The following is a 26,167-nucleotide window of genomic DNA, read 5'->3' on the forward strand; positions in this document are numbered from 1 at the left end:
ATTCTCGCCAGGGAGAAGTACTTTAGAACGAGGATTTTCCGGGAAGCCTTAGAAATCAAAAAGCATAAAAACAACTTCAACAGAGACAACGGGCAGAAGATCAGTGACACATGGCTTCCGGTCATTTCCAGAAAAACAAGCTTCCAGAAAACTCCCTACCACCACCCACCACCTATAAATTGATGCGAAATAAAGACAACACGGTCATTTGCCCTGATGAGGTCTCCGGCATAGGAGAAGAAACGTCGGCCATTTTAATAACCTGACGCGGGATATTCCCAAAAAACCATAAATCTGCCGCTTAAGTTCTTTAAAAATCCATAAGGCACAACCCCATAAAACCCTGGAGTGATTCATAAAATTGTTTTACTGACCACAATTATTCTCTCTCATGATTTTTGCTTACGTATCATAACCAGGGAAAACTGCTCATCCTGATGATGATTAATATGATTGATTGGAAACGTTCTGATGATGATCTTGGACGTGTCATCATTGATGATTAATTATACACGTCCGATGGCTTAATATCTATATTTTACAGTAAATTTAACTCAGTTCAATTTAAAAAATGAGCAAAGAAGACAACCACAAAGGTTATACTGGCATCATGTTAACCTTCACATGATGCAGAAAAAGTAATCATTCCTAGAAAAAATATGATTATGATTACAATGCAGCGAGAATTCATATAACAAGCACAATTTATGAGACTCAAAATATACCAGCAAAAAATGAAATGCAGTAATTACCGCACTGAAAATGAGTCTTGTCACAACTGCCTCAATCAACTCTTTCTGATGTAAATAGCGCGGTGAAAACTGTTAATTATTCACAACAAATTCAAAAACATATTCACCAGACGTTATATTAGCATAGAATTATGAGAAGTAGTAGTGTAGAGCGAAATAGTATGGCTGACATTACTTACACAACGTTATAGTCACTCCCGTCCTCTCTCTCTACTCATCGAACCAAACATACGTCCGTTGAGATACAGGTATTTTTATAAAGTGTTGAAAATGTTCTTTTTGCGTAGTGAATGCAGCCCAAAACTATATGAGAGCAATACGCTTGTTAACTTTAGCAGGGGTTTCTGGATCCCCAAGCCGAAACCTAATTTAACATTATGCAAAATGAGTTTCTTGAACATGGGAACAATATCGGTTGATATATTACCCAATGCAATTAATCCCTTGTGCTGTAATGACGAGTCTAGCTCGTCATGAACTTTCGACGCTAAACCGCGCAATGACGAGTGTATCTCGTCATCGGATTTTCATTATTTTAGCACTATTTAGAGGAACAATGTAATTATTTTGAAAGCTTAAAAATGTTATAACGTACATATTATACATAAATAATTCATATTTCATGAAACATGATGCATTGGAAAGATTAAAATGATTTTATTCGAGTAGCGATAGCTGTGTTCTCCATGTTTAAGGATCACATTTTTTTTCACGGTTCTATGTTGATTACAAAATATCATTTCATTACCTATCATTTGAAAGAGAAGAACAGAAAAAAATAAATTGAGAATAGGAGCACGATATTCGGAAAATTATTCGAATTGGAAGGGGTTAAAGAAACTATTTTTTTCGGTAAATAGGTACATAAGTGGGTATGGAGAAGAATGGAGAGGGTGAAATGGACGGAGAGGAAAAGGAATGACGAAGTGCAGGATATGGTTGGCGAGGAGAAGCAGCTTTTAGATGAGATACGGAGGAGACAGAAGATATGGATAGAGTTAGTGCTTAGCGGTGAGGGGATGTTGAAAATGGGGTTAGAGGGTGGAATGTTAGGGAAACGAGGGAGGGGAAGGAAAAGAATAGGATTTTTAGATAGATTGAAAGAGAGTAGGCCTTACAGTGAATTGAAGAAGGTAGTGCTGCAAGGGAAGGGAGGCTCCCAGCTCACTTCTTGAATACTCCATGAAAACCTACCTTAATCGGTAGAATACTAATAAAAAGGTACATAAATTTAATATAAAAACGGAAAATAACTATTAAAAATATTGAAACGTTATTGTAAAGGTCTGTATACGTACAATATGCTTAACATCATGTGTGTTGTTCACTCTAAATTATTACTCATTCTACAGTTACAAAGGTTTTGAATTTTTTACGAATAAAAATTCTTCAATGTTTTCTTCAGGTAATGAGTATTTTTTTATGTTTCCCTTTCAGAATTTACGAATTTTTAAAGTAAGTCTAATTACAGGCTTATCGCCTTATAGGCTACCATACTTCCATAAATTGAAATAAGATAGCGTATGTACAGAATAAAATATATTATTACTATTAATTAAATTAGCACCATTATAATAGTTATGAAATATTCTACTTTAGGGCATCGTCTACTTTGACGTGGACAGCCTCCAAAGTGGGGTCGGTGGGCGGAAGGTAAGCTGTAGAGAAAAGATTATAGCCAGTGGGCAGGAGTCATCTGATGGACAGAATGGCAGGTGGACCCACGGAGGCATTTCCCCCCTGCGGAAGGTATACTTAACCGGATGCACACCCAAACGCAGCACGCGCACTCATCCACATTTTTAACCACCACTACAACATGGGAGATATCTGTAAAACTATGTAATCAACCCTCACTTTAATTCTTCTCATAACAACAAAAAAGTAGTCATCAGAAGTCTCACCACCAAGAATAGTCTGAATGACTGAATTAAGTTTGTGAGACGTGGGAATATACGAGATTTTCCTAAAATTACATATCTTGGTTGAATTATTTTCTGAAAGTTTGAAAAAGAATGTGGAAAATATTAAATTTAACTCTTTTCCCATCATTATATTTATAAATATGCTTCAAATAATAGCTAACTCTGTGACATGGATGGGAAGAAAAGATTATATGCATCAGATTTTCCACAAAAAGTATTCCACAGAAAAATATACACCTACCCACAGCTCACCCTTAGGATATCCTTCGTGCTAATCCACACTTTTTTTATCATTTCGCCGCACGCGTTATAGGGGGATATACATTTTAACCCGTTTCTTTGGTTTCTTCTCTATGACGTGGTCGAGTCTTTTAATAAAAAAATGAGTAATATAGGGTGAGCGTAAATCAAATTTATTTATTTCACAAACCACCAATAAAGCACTGTTCGGTCTTTACATCGGGGTTGATAACATTTAACAATCAAGCGTGCACGAAAACTCATACCCTGTATAAGGGTATCTAACCCAGGCGGGACTCGAACCCGCGACCTTAGGTTTGGCAGGCGAGGAGTTTACCCCCCCCCCCCCCCCCCCCCGCCAACGAGGGCGGCAATTGTTGGGTTCCCAAGTAGGCTTCGCCGGAGATTAAGAAGATTATGAAAGAAGGCCCCTATTACCCAAGGATTATCAGGGAGGCAGTTGAAATTGCCAAAACACCCAAGAACTTCACCCGTGAAGACCGTTACATTCTCTCCAGCGCATGGAAATATCTCAATCAATCAGGGCACACCTCCAAAAAAAGGCACCAAACAGGGTGTATATAAAGACGACCAAATTTCTGTATCGACGCTTCAGTTGTCCTGATGAATCAAACGTTGGAACATTGACGAAATATTTTCCAGAAAAATGGATAAACCCGGAAGGAAATCCGGAAGAATCGCTGCCTATTATCAAATATTGGTTTTATTATTCCAGATAGTGCATTGAACTGAATGGCGAGATGTAGTGGAATGACATCCTAATTTAATGAAAAAAAGAGACATGGGACTTTTTCCGCAAATTTATTTTTTAATGTACGACTCGAGTCGACCGTTAAGAAATTTTAAAGTGCACTATAGAAGTACCGTGTCAGACCTTCCGAAGTTCTACTCAAACTGATCTGAAAGTGCACTCTTTCAACAGTCGTGCAATAATCGGGCTTCTTTGGAAAATCTATCTAGCACTACCGTGACGTGAGCTCAGAAGCTCCTAGATTTGAGCCCAGAAACTCGGGTTAAGAACACAATATTGTGCGGATTTCTCTCAATCTTTCAGTACTACGATACGAAAGTCTGTTTTATAACTTCTATTTTATCTTGGTTAGACATCCACTTATTCAACTCCATAATATGATGTAGGCATGTAAACCTTCATCACTTCAGTAGCTATGGATATAGTTTCTATCTTCACCATTACTATCCTTTCATTAATATCTTCACGTACCTTTGAAAAGGGTAAAAGTCATAGCAGTTACCAATTCGTAGCTAGCAAAGTATAGATGGCAAGAACACGAAAGCGTTACGCAAGTTTTTGGAGGAAGTGCATCCCATTTCCGCGGGCGGTTCTGATGCGTTGTGCACCTGTGAATTCTTTTGAATCCGTGGAGAGATAGCAGTTTTTACACTTTCCTTTCCGCGTGCTTGCACGAGGTCTCTTCTCTATTAACCCATCATAGCAAAGGAGTGGGCTGTGCCGGCCAATAACTGAGATCGCCTGAGAATTGGAAATAGATTAAGGAGAGAGCGGCATCGTTTCATCAATTTTATTTTTAAATTACACACTTCCCGACTCAACTCCTTCCAATTTTCCGCGCTTCTCGAGTTCAGTTTTTGTCGGAATATGAATACATATACACAGGCAGCCCTAACGGATTCTTTTTCTCGAGTTCTCCGAGTGCATTCTCCACGCTCCGTTGACAATAACCCTTTTCCGAAGACGTCTATCGGTTTTTGATGGCTTCATTCCGGCCGAGCGGAGCCATCGAGAAACGCTAGAGGGGGCTGAGGGCGCTATCCGGGGGTCAAGGCACCCTGGGGTATTCCTCCGCATGCACCCGCGGAGGGCAGCCTTTCCCTCGGGCCTTTCTCTCTTCCTCTTTCCTCGGTGCCGACCAGCTGCCACCGATCTAGTTCTTTGCTATTTTCATATCAAAAAGCAGGGAGCTCATGCACTATCCACGCCATGGAGTCGAAATTCCGAGTTGCTTTTCGGCAACAGAGATAAAAGGTTGCATAGCAGCAGGATAATATTACTTTCAGCCATTTCTGCTTCTGTTGGATCATTTTACATTATTTTAATTGTTACGTTCACATCTGAAGTCAAAGGGACTGTATTGAGGAGGCAGAATTCCATCCCATAGAAGGCTGATTTCTGTTGCCATTTCGGTAGCATTTTAATTGACTTTGAAATGTCCGCGGCATGGTATTGAGTGCAATGCTATCGGCTTTTTCCCAATACGTTGCAGTATTATGTTTGTCATTGCGAGGAATAGCATTGAAAAATAATAACTAGGATAGATCAAATCATCATGTGTTTAAATTTGGTTGTTTTGTTATATTGTGTTTAATTACCATAATTATACCTCATTTCCTCGTGAAACTCTGATCTTTTTGTCCATCATGACGCGAGTGGCGACTTTTGTGAACACATTTCAATGCGCGGTGATTCGGTGATTGACAATACATTTAGAAGCCTACTTGAGGATCCTATTTTTTAATATTTGTGCCTGAAGTAGTCACCAGTACGGGGACTATTCGAGAGGGTACATCGGTTAAATGCGATAGAATTTTAAGGATGGCAACCAGGGAACTGCATAGAGGAGACCCAATTGCATCGAATGGTAGGCTGATTTCTTTTGCCAATTCAGTCGCATTTTAATCGGTTTTCAAAAATGACCGTGGCGGAGCGATGAGTGCAATGCGATAATTTTTTCCAATATTATGTAATATAATCGTGCGAAAGATCCACAGAGAAAAAATCATTCGCCTTGACCGGGATTCGAAACCGGATCCCCCGATTTCCGGTCGAGTGCTTTAGCCAGTTTAAGCTACCGAGGCGTCATTCTTCCCTGTGGATATTTTTCGGACACTACCGGACAAGGTGTTACTGGACTGCTGAGCATATGATGCCACAAGCAGTCCAAATCGTGCGCACAGCCGGAGAGCAGGCCCGCACATAGAACACAAAGAGGTGTTCGCTCTAGACTAGTTTAAAGTAGTCTAGTTACTTTAAACTAGTCTAGAGCGAACACCTCTTTGTGTTCTATGTGCGGGCCTGCTCTCCGGCTGTGCGCACGATTTGGACTGCTTGTGGCATCATATGCTCAGCAGTCCAGTAACACCTTGTCCGGTAGTGTCCGAAAAATATCCACAGGGAAGAATGACGCCTCGGTAGCTTAACACTAGGAGGACGGGGGTTTCGCGCTACCTAGAAGGACGGCTAGGGGCCATTTGACCCCTAAAATGTATTTAGGAATAAAACGCCTAATTTTCATCCAATATTCAGTTTAATTGTATTAATTGTTGAATCGGTTCATTAAAAACACTATTTAACATTATTAAATGTTATTTCCATCGTCAAAAGTTAATAACAATTATTTTAAATAATCATGGATTAAACCGTATTTAGTAGTCGATTGCAAATCTAATAATGAAAACACATACACTCAATACAAAATTTGCGTTACATGTTTAAACAATAGGCGTACTGGGTTTACAAAATTTGCATTAAAATTTTTAAAACTTATTACTTTGTTGTAAATCTCAGACAGAAAGTATTTTTTCAGCGCTGTTTCCACAAAATTTTATTTGCGCTGAATACGTACATTGGACGATTTATTCATCTACATCTTAATCTACACTATTACACGCAAGTCGCTTTAAAGTGTGTGGCAGGGGGTGTTAGGACACCAGCCATTTACACATGAAAAGGAATTTGGAAAACGCAAAGGAAATTGCTTCCATTTGATGGTACTTGGCATCTTTTTCTTTTTTGTGCCCGTAGAGATAAGACTGTTGGATTTGGAGACGTGTAAATAAATTGATGCATACTATTCATCATATCTACTCCCGCTTTGTTCTTATTATGAAATAGGATGGTCTCTGGTATTCTTTTATTCGTTTAGGAAATAGTGTCGTCTGAGATCATGCTGCTGAGTAAAAGTACATTATTGTTCTAGTTTGCCTGATTCTACGTAAGAGTATGGCCTAAGGTATTTTTGAACACTCGCTTTGAATGGATTACATGGCTATTTTAGGGGTCATGGATATTCGTGCGTCCCGCCTGTTTTTTTCAGATTGTCCGTGCAAGAGAAGTTTTCCATTTTTTATTATTTCCTGCCAGCTGGATAAATGGAAAATAAATGTTACAAGTTACATATATATTCCTGAATTCTTGTATGTTATGGTCACTTTAGTGACTTGATTGTTTCTGGCTTTACTTTGTGAAAATCCATTCTTAATAATAAAACGTTATTGTACTTTTCCACACGATTTAATTAATACGACCGGTTTCGTCGCAGAGGCGACATCATCAGGTACAGAATCCGTTATAATAACAGTTATTTTGTTCTTGTTTATCTGGTTGCTATTACGTTGGTAGGGGAGGGTTGCAAAGAGGGATAACAAATTCTACAGACAGAAAGAAGGTTTGGCAATGGGGTCTCCGCTATCGCCGCTTTTAGCGGAACTATATATGGACAAGTTTGAAGAAAAAATTTTCAGTGAAGATTCAGTGAACACCAATTTTATCCATTGCTGGTACAGGTACGTTGACGATGTGTTTGCCATATGGACTGGTACTATGAGGCAACTGGACATATTTTTGAATAAACTGAATACACAAGCCAAAAACATAAAGTTCTCATGTGAAAAAGGATCCAACCATAGTATCAACTTTCTCGATATCACTATTTCAACCTCGGAAAAAGGCTACGACTTCAAAATCTACAGGAAAGAGACTACCACCGACCATGTCATCCCCTCCGACTCCCGCCACCACCCCTCTCATAAGCTAGCCGCCTTTCATGCCATGTTAAACAGAGCGCTCAACATCCCCCTATCTGCCGAGAACCTCGCCATGGAAATCAAAACCATCAAAAACATTGCAGTTAAAAACAGATACGAAGAAAGTGTAATAGATAAATTGTTAAGGAAGAAATACTCCCTCCGGGCACAGAAAATGATATACCATTCATCCATTCATAATGAGCATAAGAAACGCTGGTGCAAACTGAGTTATTATGGAAATATTTCACAGGCAACCGCAAACCTTTTTCCCAGAGAAGACTTTAAAATAGCATATTATAACACATCTAATTTAAGGGCGTTATTATGCAATACAAAAGATAAAATTGACTTAAATGATAGAAGTGGCATTTACAGACTCAAGTGCAGTGACTGTGAGACCTATTACATAGGCCAGACTGGACGTTCGTTCCGAGTAAGAGCAGAGGAACATGGAAGGCATTTGAGAAACGGGGAATTAGAAAAATCGCATTTTGCGAAACATCTATGGGAGAGTGACCACAGGAGCAATTTTGTTCCGGAAATTCTCCACCTTGAGGGAAAGGGAAGAAGGATGGACTGCTTGGAGGAGTTGGAGATAAGGAAGCATATAAAAAATGGAATTTTAGCAAATGAAAATATTTTTGTAAACTATTCCCCGCTCTTGGAGATTCCCCTGAAGCTGAGTGACGCTCCAACCCCAACGCAACCCTCCCCTACCAACGTAATAGCAACCAGATAAACAAGAACAAAATAACTGTTATTATAACGGATTCTGTACCTGATGATGTCGCCTCTGCGACGAAACCGGTCGTATTAATTAAATCGTGTGGAAAAGTACAATAACGTTTTATTATTAACTTTAGTGACTATTTATTTCCCCATCGCTTGATTTGATGGCCAATCATCATCTTTGCCACAACATGGAAATTCATTTAGGCTGTATTTTCATTTCACATCTGTCAAAACCCAGTACTTGATTCCAAATTTGTCTGGTTTATTTGGAATTTACCTCATAAAAGGACAGCTGCATTTTGTTGGATAGAGCTGTGCATTTGCTGTTACGCCAAAGTCGCCATAGGATTCACTATCTTGGACTTCGTCGCTTCCATCACACGCAGATGTTAATGGATTGGTGAGAATGTCCTTGAACTGATTTTTCCGATTCACTTCCAGTCTGATCTTCAATATTCCCTACAGCTATTTGAATCGCAACAATTCTCTTCTTATGATATATTTCTCGATTTCTTACTTTCTTCCTCAACTCGCTACTGATATGCATTCGAAAAAATCTACAAACGAAAGCCCATCATGGCAGAATCTTCTCCAACTGCATTGGAGGTATAGAGAGCTGGAGAGCATTAGAAATTCATACAAAAGGACAAAAATTTCAGAAGTAACGCTAATTGCCGTTCGAAAGGCAGGGACTCAACCGCCAACCGTATCCTGATTCGTATCTTCCAAGAACTAACAGTAGTGATTCTTCTCCGACCTACATGCGGATTCCAAGGGTAGGATTTACAGTAGAATTTTACAGTCCACCCAATTCCTCCCCTCTCTCAAAAAGAGACAGGATTTTCCCCAGGACGCAGCATGCACTCAACCCACTCCAAACCCCGAAGGGGTCAGGCGGTAGTAACGTTGGACACACGGCAAAGGGGCAAGGCCGAGTGACAGTGCCGTCAGGCCAGAAAAATGAAACAGTTATTCGTAAACCTGATGAGGCGATATTGAAAATAATGTCTCTAAGAGCTCTGAATCTTGGCCGACGAAAAAAAGTCATGGGATACGTGACGATTTTCCGGTGTAGGTAATACAATAATCATTGAACAATAAGTAAAACAAAATTAAAATATCATAATTACATGAATTTATGCAAATCAAGGATTGAAAAGGTGAATTTCGACGTATTAAGCATCAGCGAGATGAAGGGGCTTCATGAGGGAGACTTTTGAAATGGAAGCTATAGATTGATACACACAGGATCACTAAATGGTAATGCTGGAGTAGAGACAATGCTTAGAAGGAGCGCTGGGATGCGTCAGAAAAGCTACTAGTAGTTCAAAAATTAATTTTTTTAACGCTAATAACTTAAAACAAACTCAGTTTATAATTTATGCAATATAAAAGGAGCAGGGTAGTCGATGCGGTACTAATGGAGTCATGATTGTAGCTCAATATAAAGGTACAATTCAAAGTTAAACACTCTTCCGACGTAGTCTAAATATAAAATAAAGTCATATATATATTCATTAATTATTATTGTTATTATTTATCATAAATTCCATTTTCTGTTTTTTAGAAGTCAATACAAAATATCGATCGGTAAAAAAATGAAAAAATCCGTGTACATAAACCTGTATATGTGCATTCATAAACTCCCCACTCGAGTTTATTTTATAAGAACCACCTAAGAGGAGTACTATCTACTTACGGGGGCGTTCAAAAGTTTAGCATTTGAAAAGGAATTTCGTAAAAAATACCCGCTTTTGGCGGTGCTGAAGGCGTCTACTACAAAACAATCAATCTTATTACAAAAAAACAGCATAAAATAATCATGGAAGCAATAGCTCATTCATAAATTTCAACGATACTTTTATTTAAAACACGCATTACTGGCAAGGAAGATGAATTTGTTTACTCATCACCAGAGTTTGCCTATTTTCAATGGCATTTAGCAATGAGCGTTGCTCACCTACGATGTGCAAGTGCGCAAAATGTTAAAGGAACGTATTAAGTGACTATCAACTTTCCCAAAAAAGTTTAAATGAAAGAATTAAATGAAGCCTGAGGTGCAAGGGGATTTTTTAACTTTCAATAAATCATTATTTATTCACCAAGACGGCTTGAACCAGAACAATGTGTAATCAAAGCAGAGAGAATGGCGCAATCTCAGAGCAGAATGAAACAAATTTAATTGCGCATTTTTATAGCTGACCCAACAAACACGGTGACCAGGTGACGGTATCACATCCAAGGAGCTGATTGGAAATGTGATTGCTATTTCTTTATGAAGGTAATAAAGCTGAAAAGCAGCAGCTGGAAAGGCATTAATCCTGACATGAGACTTTCCTCACACTAATCCCTGTGATAGTCACCCATGGTGTCACGGTTATAAATTATCTGACTTCTTTTTCATAGGTACTTTTTCATTTATAAATAGCCCTAAGATCATTGGAAAGTACCGAAGTAACGAGGCTAATCGCTTAGGAATCAGTCATTAAAATGGTAAATGATGGAATAAAATTATTGCCGCGGCTACAGTAATGAGTAGCAAAACTTTTATTGTCACTATTTGCACTGCGAATCCAAATTTACACACGAAAATGTATGAATGCCTATTCAGTGTCAAACATATCTACAAAATAGAAGTATGAAAAAGGGATGGAAATTCAACTCGATGGAGCTTACGAACATGTACCAAAGAGAGAACAAGCAAAAGTACGTTCAAACAAATTTTATGATGATGAAAGAATAACCATTTTTTATCTCACCGCTAAAGTATGAGAGCGCCGAAGGTGCGAATATTCCTAATGTATCGTGCCTTGAAGTAAATAAGCAAACGTAGTGGAGTAACTAGGAATATGACTTGGGGGTGTATGGGATGGCCTGGGGTGGCGACCCCTCCTCCCAGGCTAAATCTGGTTAAATTTCTGAAAAATTACATGCCATGAAATACGTTTTACGCCATTCCGGCACTAAAATTGAACCTCAAGCAGATGCTGTTATTACATGTCAGAACTAGTCTATAGTTTTAAATATTTTGTATTTCTCTGAGGTCTTGGATGGGATATATCCCCTCATCCTCTCCATAGTTACGTCAATGAGCAAACGAATACGATGACATGAGCTCAAGTACGTACAAATATCTTCTGAGTGAACGATATTTTTTCAACTTTGTTTTTTTTTCCAGAGAAAGATAGTTAATAATGGTTAATCCTTGAAATTAATACCATGTTTGTACCGAAATATTTATTAAAGCCTATAATCGGGTCCTCCTTCCAACTTTTACAAAAATTTGATGTGGAAAAGTAATGATTCCCCCTAAATAATATTTATTTATTCCTTCAGAAAACTTGCAAACGAAATTAATAATATATGTTTCAATTATTATATATATAATTCATAGATAGGGTTTTGGATTAACGTATACGTAACATTCACCTGATAAGGCGGTGCGATAAGTTTGTGCTCGGATAAAATCACGTCAATAAATTAGAAAGGTACACTTGAGTCTCACGCGCAATAAATTTGCCGGCGAAGAAGTACGGTAAGAAGAATTTCCCATTACTTGAGAGATGAGAAGGCGGTGAAAAAAATGTAATTACCCTTTTAAGAACAGGGAGCTCCTCCACCGTAGATAAGATGAAGGTTAGCCAACAATATCCACTTCATTTCCTCAATATCCAAGTAATCTAAGTCGGATCTCTCACTTCTTGAGAAATTCGGTGAGGTGGAAAAGGTAAGCTGTGAACTGCGTTTAATTTTCATGTTGCAAGCATTCTTCTAATTTGAGGAAAGAGCGTCACGCTTCACCGTGTATCTGTAAACAAAAAAAGTCAATTTAGACTTTGATCTCATCCCCAGAGATATTCCGGGTAAAAGACGCAAGCAAATCAAGGAGAATCAAGCAACATGCATTCAGTGTTTCCTTTGTTCACCGATTTTAAGACTACTTCTTTATTTTTATTCCAAAAAGATACTTTAGCAAAATATGAATTCACTTGTATTTTTTTACATTTGCATGGTTACCATTGTTACCTTAAATTTAAATTTACATCGCAGTTAACCGCAAGGTACATGTTTTAACAAGGCTAGAAAAAAATTATACATCGACAGTCCATTGAGATGTTGACCTTTTATTCCCGACTGTCTAACATACCGAAAATAACAGTTTAGTTCATATTCCTTCTGAATAAATTGTCTCCCATATAATATTAAGGGATAAAAAAACCTAAAAGCTCATTCTTTCGAGCGCAAAGGCAAACTTCAGAAGAAATAAAATCAGTTTAAAAACATTTTAGATAAATGATGCCAGGATATCATATACGCTCACTTGCCTAGGATAATAGTTTCATTATATTTAGAGATTTAAACTGGTACGCATTATGCGAATAGATTAATTAGAATTTAAATCAAATTTTTTGATAGTAATTCCTATTTCACAAGACAATAATTGAGAGTTGCAACCTTTTCGTGTCATTCCAAAACTGACTAGTTCGTAACACTGCTCGTAATTGAATTTAATAGAGTTCCAAATGAAATTAGAGTATTCAGATAATTCAGAGGTCAGGAAAAGATAAATCGTAACAATGAAATTTTATAATATGAAAGTATCTTCATAATTATGAAATACTTTACGCGGTATATTTTTTTGCACTGTTTCTTGCGTGAACACCTGCATTCAAAAAATTGTACCATGTTGGACCGCTAATTTTCAAACACCTAGTTGTATGATTGTTTAAATATCAAACGTGTTGTTGCAAAAAGATTCTACCGGACACGGTCTATCTATGGAGTTACGGGGAGCAATCATCTACATCTACATACTGCGCCGCAAGCCGCCTCAATGTGTGCGTTGCGGCGTTGGGTGGGGGTGTAAAGACACCAGCCGTTTCCACATGAAAATGCAATGCTTTAACGAAATTACGCCTAGCATTCATCAGAATCCTTTATTATTCGGGGAAAAAAATAATTTTCACACCTACCATTCGGAAAAATATCTATATTAAGTCATATTTTCTGTCAGACCTGGAAATGTACTGGGCTTCTAATATGATGTTCTCCGTCTCGCTCTAAACAATATCAATTCTCAATTATTCAAGCAATTTAAGCCTACTACGCAGCCTCCGAGTCTCCAGTGTCTCCGAACATAATTTATTTAACATTTGCGCCACGTTTTACGTACGCCCGTAGAAATTTTTTGGCGATTCGCGAAGCTTTCTTTTACACTTTATTGTGCTATACCCTTTTTCCGAAATGCTGGGGCTGGACGGTAGAGATCTAGTGGCCAATCAGAAGCGATGCCCCTTCCACCTCGCCGTTTCCCTCCATCCGGCCGACCAGCGTTGACATGCCCGTGGAAATAACTGTACGTGAGGCAGTACGAGCTCGATCTCCACGGATTATGTTTGGCAACATTGCGAGAGAAGAGCGATGTTCACTGCACGAAAGTGGGAGAGAGATTGCGGTCTCCTACAAACTGTCACCTACCACACTTCTGTGATTGGCTAGAAGAGTGAGCGGTCCTCGAGCGCGTTCAAGGTCACACGCCATCAGTTGGGAAAAAGGGTATAGTTACCCCGACCGGTCAATCCCGCCTCCCGATTTGAATTTCCCTCCATAATTCACTAAGATAACAATAGAGTATGTGCACATTTTTGGGAAGTGATCTTAAAAAAAATTTAAACCTCAATTAGGCTAAATTCCGAGTCTGAGAATAGAGGGGTACTTTTTAAGTGGGATATTCATTATTAAAATTTGCAAAATTAATGATGTGCTGAAACACCAGTCGGCCGTATTCTCAAGGCTGTGACGTCATTTTGTTCGATGTGTTCTCAGGCATACCTTGTTCTTTAGGATGAGCCCCTCTACAGCGTAAACTGAGTTTGGAAAGAAGCCATGGAATGGCTTATGAACTAGATTAAAAGTGTGTACATGCCATCATCTACATCTTTCTATTCATTTATTTCTCGGTTACGCTGACGACAAGACTCTATCAACTTTTCTACCTTGAACTACCTAATCGTATTTCTTACTCCTCGGTTCTCGCATTTGCTTTCGTTTGCAGATTTATAGTGATTTTAAAATTAAGAGACACTTAAACAGTGATGATCCTTGAAAATGGTACGACTTAATTCGTGAAAACTAAGTCACTAATTAGTAACTAACTATCTTAGTAACAGTGCCCGTACTACTAACTAAAAAACGGAAAATTAATTTTCGATAAAAAGTGATAGTTTGGGTATTCAAAATGTTTGTAATTTAATTCCAAACACAGTGATGCTAATATTTTCCAAATCGGATGTGAAATGAGCTCATTATTACGTATCACAAGTCGGGACTACTTTTTGGAAATGCACCGCGCGCAGGGATTCCTCGCTTAATGGATAGTCATAACAAGACACTTGTACCTTGAAAACCTGTAAGCTTATGCTGTGAAGAAATGTAAAATGAACCAATTTTTAAATTGTGATAACAAATGCTTCGAGAAGCATTTGAAACCGAATGAATAAAAAGTAATCGTCTGATCTAACTATCAAACATTTGGTTTCCAGCCCGAGAGATTTCCATCATTCATCCAGACCAAGTTTTCAATAATATTATTATTAGATATACCTCACAAATGCTATTCATAAACCTCAACCAAGCAAATGTATATCTGACTGACATATCCCTGTTAGCGAAATGAAAATAACTTGTAGAAACATTGAGATAATCAGAACTCTGCTTTTGAATACATTAATTCTACGAAAGAACAAATACGTCGATAAAAAGTGCGTTTTTTAAAGAAATTAAGATCAGATTACTGCTTAGACTGGACCAAAATGTAACTTCAGTTATTTGTGCTTACGTTTCAAACCTTAAATAGCCCAGAAGAAGAAGAACCCAGATCAGTAGCGGCAATTAAATAATAAACTATGGATATTTATCCAGTCACCACGGGCCGTAACTGAATGATATGAACAATTATTTTTTGCGAGTCAGTAGGTTAAATAATAATAGAATAGAAAATAGTTAAATAGATAAATTAAATTATGATCGGTATTTGAAATGATAATAATACAAATATCGATAGTTATCAACGTACCGGCACTTTTACTTCCGTAAACCTTCGAATCGTGCTAACAAACTTTTGGCCAATTACCTACTGTAAACAATCTTACTTAATTCACTTATGTTAGACCTAATTTCCGATGAGGTTTTTCGTCCATTTCTCTTTATTATGAATGAGACAAGACAACAAAAAAGCTCCAGTTCAACATTAAAACTTCGTACCGAGGCATGTAGGTATAGTCCAACATAATCAGCACGGTCAATCATTGACGCATCCACCTTCGGGATATTATTTGAAGAAACCTTCACGAAACCATATCCATGAAAAGCACTTAAACGTATTTCCCTTTACACAGATCAGATCCACCAACTTTTTCCAATGAACACGTAGTTATTGTATCGTAAACACGATCATATCACGATAAACACCTTGCACGCTGATGAGATAAAACAGAATGACGTCACATACCGAGGAGCCAATAGATGAGCGTTTTCGTCTGCCCAATATCGTTGCGAAAACAATGCATATTAAATATTAATTATTAAACAAACCAAGCAACAATTAATGCTGTTAATCGAAAGTAATGATATTTACGATACACTTTATCGAATAAAATGCATTTCAATCGTATTCCTCCCGGGTGCACATACTCTATTGTCTTATATTTATACGTAGATGTTCTTCCCACTCTACGCAGCTTACAAAAAATATTCACTCTAACGTGATTTCAGGCAACTTTCCCGCTCTTGATACCCGACTGATCAAAATCATCTGCCCTATTATCTCCTCCTCAAATTCCCTTTCCACCCGCATTATGTCCACCAATTCCTCGTTGCAATTTCTTCCGTCACCTATCAATGATTTCTATCCGTTCACTTGTCGATGCCGCAAAACATTATACTCCATAACAGAATTCTCACCAGCCTATTCTGCACACTTATTCACAACATTCTTAGGAGGTCTTCATTCTTATTCATAAGTTCTACCCAGCTGACGAAATGTTCTACTTTAACTGCTCATATTAGGGCGACTTAACTTGGCTGTAGAGTTGTAAATTTTACCGGGTGCCTGCTGATTATAAACAAATTGAAAAGGCTTCGCTCGGCTTTTTGGCCATAAGTTGAGTAAACCCATAAAAATTAACCGGTAGTATAGAAAGAAATTTTATTTATTGAGAGAAACTTCCATTACTTATTAAATTCAACTCTATGATAAATACGTGTTTTATTATATGATCGCAGTAACATGATAGCCTTTGAACTGGGTCATACTTAGTCAAATTCAGCCTATTTAAGTTTTCAGAATGGAGAATTTATAAAGAAAAACCTGGGATCACGTTTACCGGTATCCACCCACTTTTTCCTCTTTCTTCCATCAAGATTCTCAAGCTGAATTAATTATAACGAAATTCAGCCGATTTATGATTGCAGAATGGAGGATTTATAAAGAAAAACCCAGGATCACGTTTACCGGTATCCACCTACTCTTTCATCTTTCCTCCATCAAGATTCTCAAGCTGAATTAATTATAACGATTTTAAATTTCATTTATAAAATATAAACTTTTAAATTAATTCGGTTGAAGAGAAACCTGGACGGTGTAAAATAGCCTTAGCGTTACATTTTTCCATAATCCGCAGCACAAATCGCTTCACGAGCGTTTGTTTTCCGAACACCATATTCCGCCCTAGGAAACCTCTTGCGTCACAGCTTCTTCTTTTTGCTCGAATTTCCCTCTCCTGAGACACTTTATGACTTCATTCCGCGCGCAATTGCTTCATTTCGTTCGCGGATAATCGCAACCATTCATTACGGTAGGTCATTTACGAATGCCCTCGCAGCCTTGATGATAAATCGGAAAGCGTGCGGGTAATTAAGAGCTATAACTAAGCCGCGATCAATTATGACCCGCCGATGATCTCCACCCGAACAGAATAGAACGAGGAAATCATTAAGGTGGATTTCTTGGCACGTGAAAACTTATCTGTGCGCTTTTCTCCTCGCAATATGTACGCTCGTGGGTTACCAGGATTGGCTGGCGCTTTGACGTGAGCTTTTGAAGAACACTCGGACACTTAACCATGTTACTAAGAAGATCTTCATTATATACAATGCCGTCATACGAGCAGGAGCATTCACCCCAATTACTATATCTACATATTACCCTGAAAGTCACCTACAGAGGTATTATTAAATTAAGACATTGCAATATTTCCACTGAGTTTTATTACTACACAACACGTTTCGTCGTCACAAACGACATTATCAAGTGTGGCAAATCTTAAAGAGTTCCTCCTTATATGTATCTCGGTGCTTGAAGGGTACCTTACCCCCTCCCTTTATAGAGTTCCTCCTTATATGTATCTCAGTGCTTGAAGGGTACATTACCCCCTCCCTTCAAGCTCCAAGATACATATAAGGAGGAACTCTGTAAGACTTGTCGCACTTGATAATGTCGTTTGTGACGACGAAACGCGTTGTGTAGTAATAAAACTCAGTGGAAATATTGCAATGTCTTATTTTAATAATATTAAGAACTTCCACCATATCGTGCCCAACATCATTCAAGACCTACAGAAGTGTTTGGCAGGGAGTGAACCTTCACCAACATGCAACCATCACCAACATCAACTATGCACAACAGAAAATTGCAGAATTGCATCCACATGCAGGACACTTGGACACTGACCATGATGCTAATTAGAACACATTACTTCAATGCCGTCATACGAGCAAGAAAGTTCATCCCTATATCTACGTCTACAAATTACTCTACAAGCCACCGACAGAGGTGTTTGGCAGGGGGGGAACCGTTACCAACATGCAACCATGACAAAAACCCACCATGCACGACACCATCTATAAGGGTTAGAGCTTATTTCCACTATCATGTGTTACGCAACATGCACGCTATACATTATGACGCAGAAGCTATGGTGCTAATCCCTTTTTAAGGAGGCAATTCGACTACGAAGCTAAAACTTAATGTTAGAAATACCACGACAATTCATAAACAAGCATTTACCCCTTCCACTTCAATTTACGATATTTTCTGAATATCGTGCTCCTATCTCCTATTTATTTTTTCTGCGGTTCTTTATAAATGGAATAGTAGGTAATGAAATGATATTTTGTAGTTTTTAATCAACATAGAAATAAAATGTGATTATTAAACATCGAGACTATCGCTACTCGTATAAAAACATTTTATTCCTTCCTATGCATCATATTTAAAAAAATATGAATTCTTTATGTACATTATCGATGTTTTAAATTTGTAAAACGATCAAAATACAGGGTGTTTCAAAAAGGACTTTACAACAGAATTATGGCAACAATTTTTAATACCACAGATTGATGAGGATGACCGAGAACGAAATGTTTTCTTTATGCAAGATGGCGCACCACCACACCATCTGACTGACGTCCGGGATTTTCTAAATGACCGCTTCCCAGGTCAATGGATTGGCCGTGATGCGCCAATTGCATGCCCCCCCCCGTTCCCCAGACCTGACACCACTCGATTTTTTCTTCTGGGGTTTCATAAAAGATATGGTGTACGTACCTCCTTAGCCGGCCACTCTAGCTGAACTTAGAGCAAGAATTTACGCTGCTGATGAGCAAGTTACACCTGAAATGCTAGTGAGAGTCTGGGAAGATATCGACTACCGATGGGATGTCTGCAGAATAACCAACGGAAGCCACATAGAACATCTTTAGTGTAAGGTAAAAAAAACTTGAAGTTTTTTTTCCTTTAAAATAACACCAAAACCAGCTCTGTACCTTGTTTAATAAAATTTATATGAATTTTCAAAGTTGTAAAGTCCTTTTTGAAACACCCTGTATTTGTATTGGTCCCATAAATAGTGTTAAACTTACGAAAATCTGACGATTGCACGATTTGGCTTCGGAAGTTCATTATGAGGTGGACTCGTCATTTCAGCGAAAAAAAAGTTTCGTTTCTAACAGGAGGGAAACGAAAATACGAGGCCTAGGTTTAGTTTCGCTTCCACACGAAATTAAAATCACCAAGTACTTTAGTTTCGACCCGGGACGAAACTTTACTCCCCTGGAACGAAACTAAGTTAATAGAAATTCCGCTGCTCATAGTTTAGTTTTGATCCCAGAAGTTTAATAATAATTTCGTCTTTATTTATCAAGTGAATTTAGGACAACATTATCTTCTCTTACAATTACTTTGATTGACAGTCACAAACATCCATGCCCTGGACTGTGCGGTGCGAAATATCATCTACGTTTCGTTTGGTCCCAGGGTGATAGTTTAGTTTCGACCCGAAGTAGTTTTAACTCAGATTTCGTTTCGACCCTGAGTTAAGCTACCTGGGTTTAAATCCGTTTCGTTTCTACATTTCGCTCCCGGGTGATTAATCTACCCAGGCGGGATTTGAACCCGCGACCTCTATGTTGGCAGTCGGGGACTTTACCCCGGCGCCACGGAGGCCGACGAGGAAGATAGGAGGGGCATAAGAGGGAATAGTTTCGACCAATTATGTTTGACATTTGTGTAGAGAGGTTAAAACCTTGAGCTTAAAAATCGAAAGGCCAGTTTGTGTTCACCGTCCTCCTGTTTGTGGTAAAAATATGAGTGCCCAATGCTTCTAAAGGCGGTAGGCCGAACCTCGACTTCCTTCAACCATACTTCGTACTCGGTGAGTGGGTCGAAAATAATCTGTGCGGTGCGAAATATTGTCTATGTTTCGTTTGGTCCCGGGGTTTTAGTTAGGTTTCGACCCGAAGTAGTTTTGACTCCGATTTCGTTTCGACCCTGAGTGTAGCTCCCCGGGTTTAAACCCATTTCGTTTCGTTTCTACATTTCGCTCCCGGGAACGAAACTACTGAAATTTCACTGGTTTTGACTTTCGCTTAGTTTCAATTGCCAACCCTGGTTAAAAAAACTTGACCAAGCCATATAGGAGAAATCAAAGAAACGGGTGAAGATATATTTCCTCCCATAAAACGTGCAGTGATAAAAAATGTGGATGAGTATGCAGGATATCCTAAGGGTGAGCTAAGATTAAGCTTATCTTTGTCTGTGGAACGATTTTTGTTGAAAATCTTGTGCTTTTTGTCATGCATCCAAAACACAAGTAGCTATTGCTTGCATCAGATTTACAAATATTATAATTAGAAAAGAGTAAATTTAATATTTTTCACAATCTTTTCCAATCTTTCGAAATTAATTCTACCAAAACATGTAATTTTCAGGAAAAATCCACTGTTCCCACGCCTCAAAAACTTTACTTAGTCATTCAGACTATTCATAGCGGCAAGAATTCTGATTACTACTTTCTGTCGTGGGAAGAATTAAAGAGTGGGTTGGAATTTCGTGACGAGCTACACTCGTCATTTCATCGCCTAGGGGTTCAGGAATATAGAGTGTAAGTTCTATCATATTTCCGGTGGCTCGTGAGATATTCCAGAGCATATTGATTTCGTACTCCAATTTATTTTAATCTAGACTCTGATGGAGTTAAAAAAATATGCCACATTTTCCCCTGTTTCGATCCGTTCCCCACTTCTCAAGCTACTTACCTTGCTGCGATAAATTATAGGAAAGTAGAAATTATCCGCAAAAAAATTATTGTGAAAAGGGTATTTTTTTCGGATTAACTTCACTGTTGCATCGAAATAAATTAGTAATTAACTAATCTCCAGGGAAAAGCATGGTGATTCATTTTTAAACACATGTTTATTTTCAAATAGGATGATTTAACATGATTACAGCGTATTGTAAGCGTAGAAATTTGAAACGTGCCCTAAATACTTGTGTTGAGAGTAAATATCGATGTATGTATATTTTAAAAAATATCGAAAACTCAACTTCAATTGTTTCGTCGAATTATCACTGCTACCACTACACCGTAAATGACTTTAATACGATTTTCCTCGTATAACAAAGCTCGTACGTAGGTGGGCAATAAATTCATACATTATTTTCTTGTGATACCAACAGGATATAACCTACGTATAAATTTATGCAAAAATAAATGAATAAATTAGTCGAATAAATGTTTTGATATGCCCCGTTATTATGGAAATCAGGCAAAAAAATTTTGATTTTGCCAACACACGGGGTAATACTGGCTCAATGTTGGTTAGGAAAATATTAAATTTCCAAAGTTTCACTCAAAAGCATACTGAAGAGTTGATATTTACGCGGAGGTGACCGTAAATACCCTCAGTCATGCTTGAGAAGTCGTACAAAATGTCGAGAGAGTTGAGTTGTACAGTTACCCATTTAATTACTTCGAATCGAATTTCGAACTCACAGCAAGGGGCAAGAAATGGAGTCAAACATTAAGGTCTGTCACATCGGACGTGAAATATGTTCTAAAAGAGAGCTTAGGTGCGTTTTTTTCCCCGTTCCATTAGCCAACGCTGCGGCACGTACTGAACAAAGTAATGTGTTAAAGGTCAGAATACCTATTTCTCGGATAATGCCTCGAGTCATATCCGATCTTCACGGTCTAATGCATGCTTTATGCATTCGCACGCAGGTGCACGTTGCCCGCCTGCAGGAGAGAAAAGTGCAGTCCGCTAGACGTCGTTATGTGCGGAGACGTGCAATCCGAGAATAGATTACACCATACTTGGGCCCTTTCCTCTCGCCGGAGGGCAGGATATTTCGGAAGTTATCTCAACCGAGATCTTTCGTGCATCTCGGTGGCAGCGCCGAAAAGTTTCCATGGCATCCATGGAGACTTGCTCCTCCGTCCACTTCTGATGGGTGTTACCAGTATTCTGCTGCGTTATAGCTTGGATAATACCAGAACATCGCAGTCTTCGCCTTGTTTTTTTTTCTTACTTATTTTTCTCTTGGGCGCAGCAAGATAAGGAGAGATTTATCTGACCATCAATTGGATTGCCGGGCAAAACAAAGGGGGTGTTTTTTTTTTTTGGTGAACGGGTCCGTAGATCTACGTGAATTCCCCGCACCCGTTGGTATGGATCGGCGCGAGCGACTGAACATAGTGATTTTCGACCTCAATGAACGGAAATTTTCCCATGGAGCGATGGACGGTGGACCAAGGATTGAGGGCCCCAGGGCGCCGTTGACTCCCAGCTAACATCTCGTCATATTCCGAGCGCCGCAAGCTGAAGACTTTCACCGCTCAACGGACCTGCGGACTGGTTCGTTTGATAGGCGATTTCTAACACCGAGTTTCTAGCACATATATTAAAAGAATTTCTATATTTTTTACAATCGATTTTGATAAAAATTTAAAAATAAAGAACTGCATATTAAAGTATTTCAATTTGTCGCCAACCACTTCAGTTAGATGAGACGTAAAATGGATGGCCTAGAGGGCTGATCTACAATGGAAATACATAGGTAGCAGATAAGTAGTTAGGTATAACCCATAAGACATAAGCCGTAAGAAATAAAATTAATATCAAGCAACAGACGGAAATATAGAGTTACAATATAATGTCTCGCACTCGATCCTTATATTTTTTGTAGCATTATTTTCGCAGTTTTCCGATTTTCTTTTTCAAAATATATTCTGCACTTCATACACTGCTCTTTAACTCTGGATTTAATTCTGTGCCTAATTTTTATAGCTTCAAATCACACTAAACGACACCACACAAGTATCATAGTGATCTAAACGTTAGTAGTGCTGTAAGAAAAGCTCTCAGACATATCTTGCCGGCCTCGGTGGCGGCGGGGTAAAGTCCTCGCCTGCCAAACCGAAGGTCGTGGGTTCGAGTCCCGCCTGGGTAGGTTGCCCCTATTCAGGGCATGGTTGTGTGTGATAGTTGTTGTTTCATGTTATACCCTCCGATGTAAAAGGCCTAGTGAGCTGTTTTCGGGGCGATGGAAATAAATAAATATCTTACTAAAATCAGAGTTGGATTTTCTTCGTTTTTTGTTTCTATTGTGATTCTATCATAGCGGCGAATTCGCCAGATATCCAGAAAATATGCTTGAAACCGTTGAAAGTAAATTAAAAATAAGTCACATACGGGTGTATGCCGCGTGTCGTGATGGTGATAGCCCCGACGTTTCGCGACCGACTGCTGGTCACTTTTTCAAGTTTATTCCCTTGAAAAAGTGACCAGCAGTCGGTCGCGAAACGTCGGGGCTATCTCCATCACGACACGCGGCATACACCCGTATGTGACTTATTTTTAATCATCATGAGCCGCGAAAGCTTCAATAAAGAAATTCGTCGAAAGTAAACTTAAAATACAATAAATTGTAAAAAGATTTATTGGTTAGGGTAACATTAGTAAGCAAATCAATAAAAAAATTCAAATGGATTACTTTTTTACTAAAATATTCATTGATCTTTTTCTGAGATCGGTTCTCAAACCAGGATGAGGGAATTTTCTACTTGTATACGGCTGGAGTATAAATAAAACCCTTCTTATGTGCTGATGGTGATGGCGTCAAGATAAATGCCACAATAGTAATTGACCTCATCGATATTTGCCTGCATGAACCCAAGAAGAATGAGCGATGAGGCAAGGAAAGAGTAAATTGATTTCACTCTTCACCAGTTAAACCAGGTTAGATTTTATTCCTCCCACTTTCCCTCTCCCGATATCCCTTACGACGACACAAGCTCCGTCGTAAAGTATTCAAAACAATGAATTGTGGTATATTTAAGAGGCATACGGTTATTCCGTGCTGTCGTGGACGTGAACATATTAGAGCATGTTGTCGACGCCAAATAGATTCCGTGTTGGAATCTAAGTGTGCGCTCGAATATAAAAACAATATTCGCTCTTAAATAAGATCGAATTCATAAAACCGTCACCATAAAGTAACTTCGCATTTCAATGGTCTTCAGTGATTTTAATGCCGGCTAGGTAACATTGCCAAGTTATTTTCGATTCAGGTCATGGGAAAGATCAGATGAATAATTTATACAGAATAGGGAGTCATTATTTCCTTGGACAAGTGAAATAATGCAAATCAAATTCTTATTACGTACTCCTGCCTGACTATTCAATCATAACAGTCACCATAAATGTCGAAGGTGAGGCTTGCTGCAGTCTACAACCTTTACCAGATAATTTTATTAATTTTAGATTATAATTATTTTCCTCGACTCTATAAACTGAATTTGACGAATATGCGAGAGATAAAATATCTATAGGCTGAAAACTGTGCCAAATACTTACACTGTTGTCTCTTTCTAAAGCCAGTTAAAGCATATAATCTCACCTACAACTCTCGTGAAAGTTGCAGCGTTGATGAAATAATCAAATCAAATCCATAGAATATTGTAGTAATCGATACTTTTTCTTGAACTTATTGCTTCGATTTGTGAATTTGGCAATTTTAAGGTGCTCAAAATATCTCTCATTTCCGGCAAACTTTAATAGAATAACCACAAGTGTATCCAAATTAAATCTAGCACCTTACAATTAAAATAGTGCATCCACCATTAGTATAGGATGAGATTTTTCTGGCTAGGGGGAGTAATAAAAATATGAAATAGGCGCTCCAAAAGTTATTACTATTTTTACAATTAATCATTTTTCTGGGACATGTATTACTCCAATTTGATAATTTAATAACAAAGAGTAAGTGCCCAATTTGATAATTTGGGAATTTACTCTTTGTTATGTAAAAATATAAAATAATATAGCTTTTTATTCGACTCATGACTTGTGTCCTTTTATGATTGGCATAGACTATTCCGTAATTATTCACTTTCATGATTCCATAAACGTTGTACTACCATGGAACAGTTCATGACTGATGATAGCTTATCTGAACAACACATGAAATCGTTTCATGCTCAACATGGTGGAAAAGCGATATATCCATAATGTAAAATACAAATAGTAATTTCCACACTTTTATATTCAACTCCACTACTAACCATGGTTTCGACTCTCTTACACTGCCATTCTCTTACCTAAAAACAGTGTCGATACCATGGTTGGTAGTGGAGTTGTATATTAAAGTGTGGAATTTAATATTGGTGTTTGAAAGTTTATCATGGATAAGCTCAGCAACATACATAGTTCCGTGGTGCTATAGTACTTCTGCAACAATACAGCTTTTAAGGAAGTGTGCTTGCAGATGCATTCTACGTACTATCAAGGTATGAATGGAATTGCAGTTTCATGTTCAGCTTAGTACAGTACAGACTAATTTCACCTTTAGATACCGTGACTCGTATAGAAGTTACAGTCGCTCACTCGCTTGATTTGTTTAATAATGACAAGAGTTTCCAAATTTCTTCTAAGAATTACTACCTTTTGACGGTTATTACAGAACAAGTGGGCGTAATCAATTTAGCACACAATTTTAACGTTTCTGAGCTATATCACGTTGACTTCTCTGTCGCTTCACTTACCGATTCAATTTCCGACAGGAAGGTACACGTACACTTCGTGATCACCCACTATCCTTGTAGTGCGAGGCCTCCATGGAATGCAGGCTGGTAGAAAAAAAACAAAATACCTCAGAAAATAGACTGCACTGAATCGGGTTGGAGTAATCATAGGTGAGATTGCATTAGCGGGAATTAATGGCAAGGTGAAAAATGTAATCCACCAAAATGAGATCTGATCAAGACACGGGAAATTACACGCAACATCCGTCAAACGAATAATAACACCCTTTCGAGAATAAATGACCCGGGTTCCGCTGCCGATCCAAGCCGCCGGTATCACATCTCCGGCGCA

The 26,167-nt window shown here is 38.4% G+C and overlaps 1 protein-coding gene across 1 annotated transcript in view; it reads right to left on the reverse strand.

The window, feature by feature from the left end:
* The window catches only part of LOC124159822 (gustatory receptor 23a-like), a 333,156-nt gene extending 307,251 nt beyond the window's left edge, over positions 1–25,905 (reverse strand). Inside the window, exon 1 of the mRNA XM_046535730.1 lies at positions 25,837–25,905. The gene's annotated coding sequence lies outside the window, so the exon portion shown is untranslated. The remainder of the gene's footprint in view (positions 1–25,836) is intronic.
* Positions 25,906–26,167: the final 262 nt, after the last annotated feature.

Source organism: Ischnura elegans, chromosome 5 (assembly GCF_921293095.1).
Source record: "Ischnura elegans chromosome 5, ioIscEleg1.1, whole genome shotgun sequence".
NCBI lineage: Eukaryota > Metazoa > Arthropoda > Insecta > Odonata > Coenagrionidae > Ischnura > Ischnura elegans.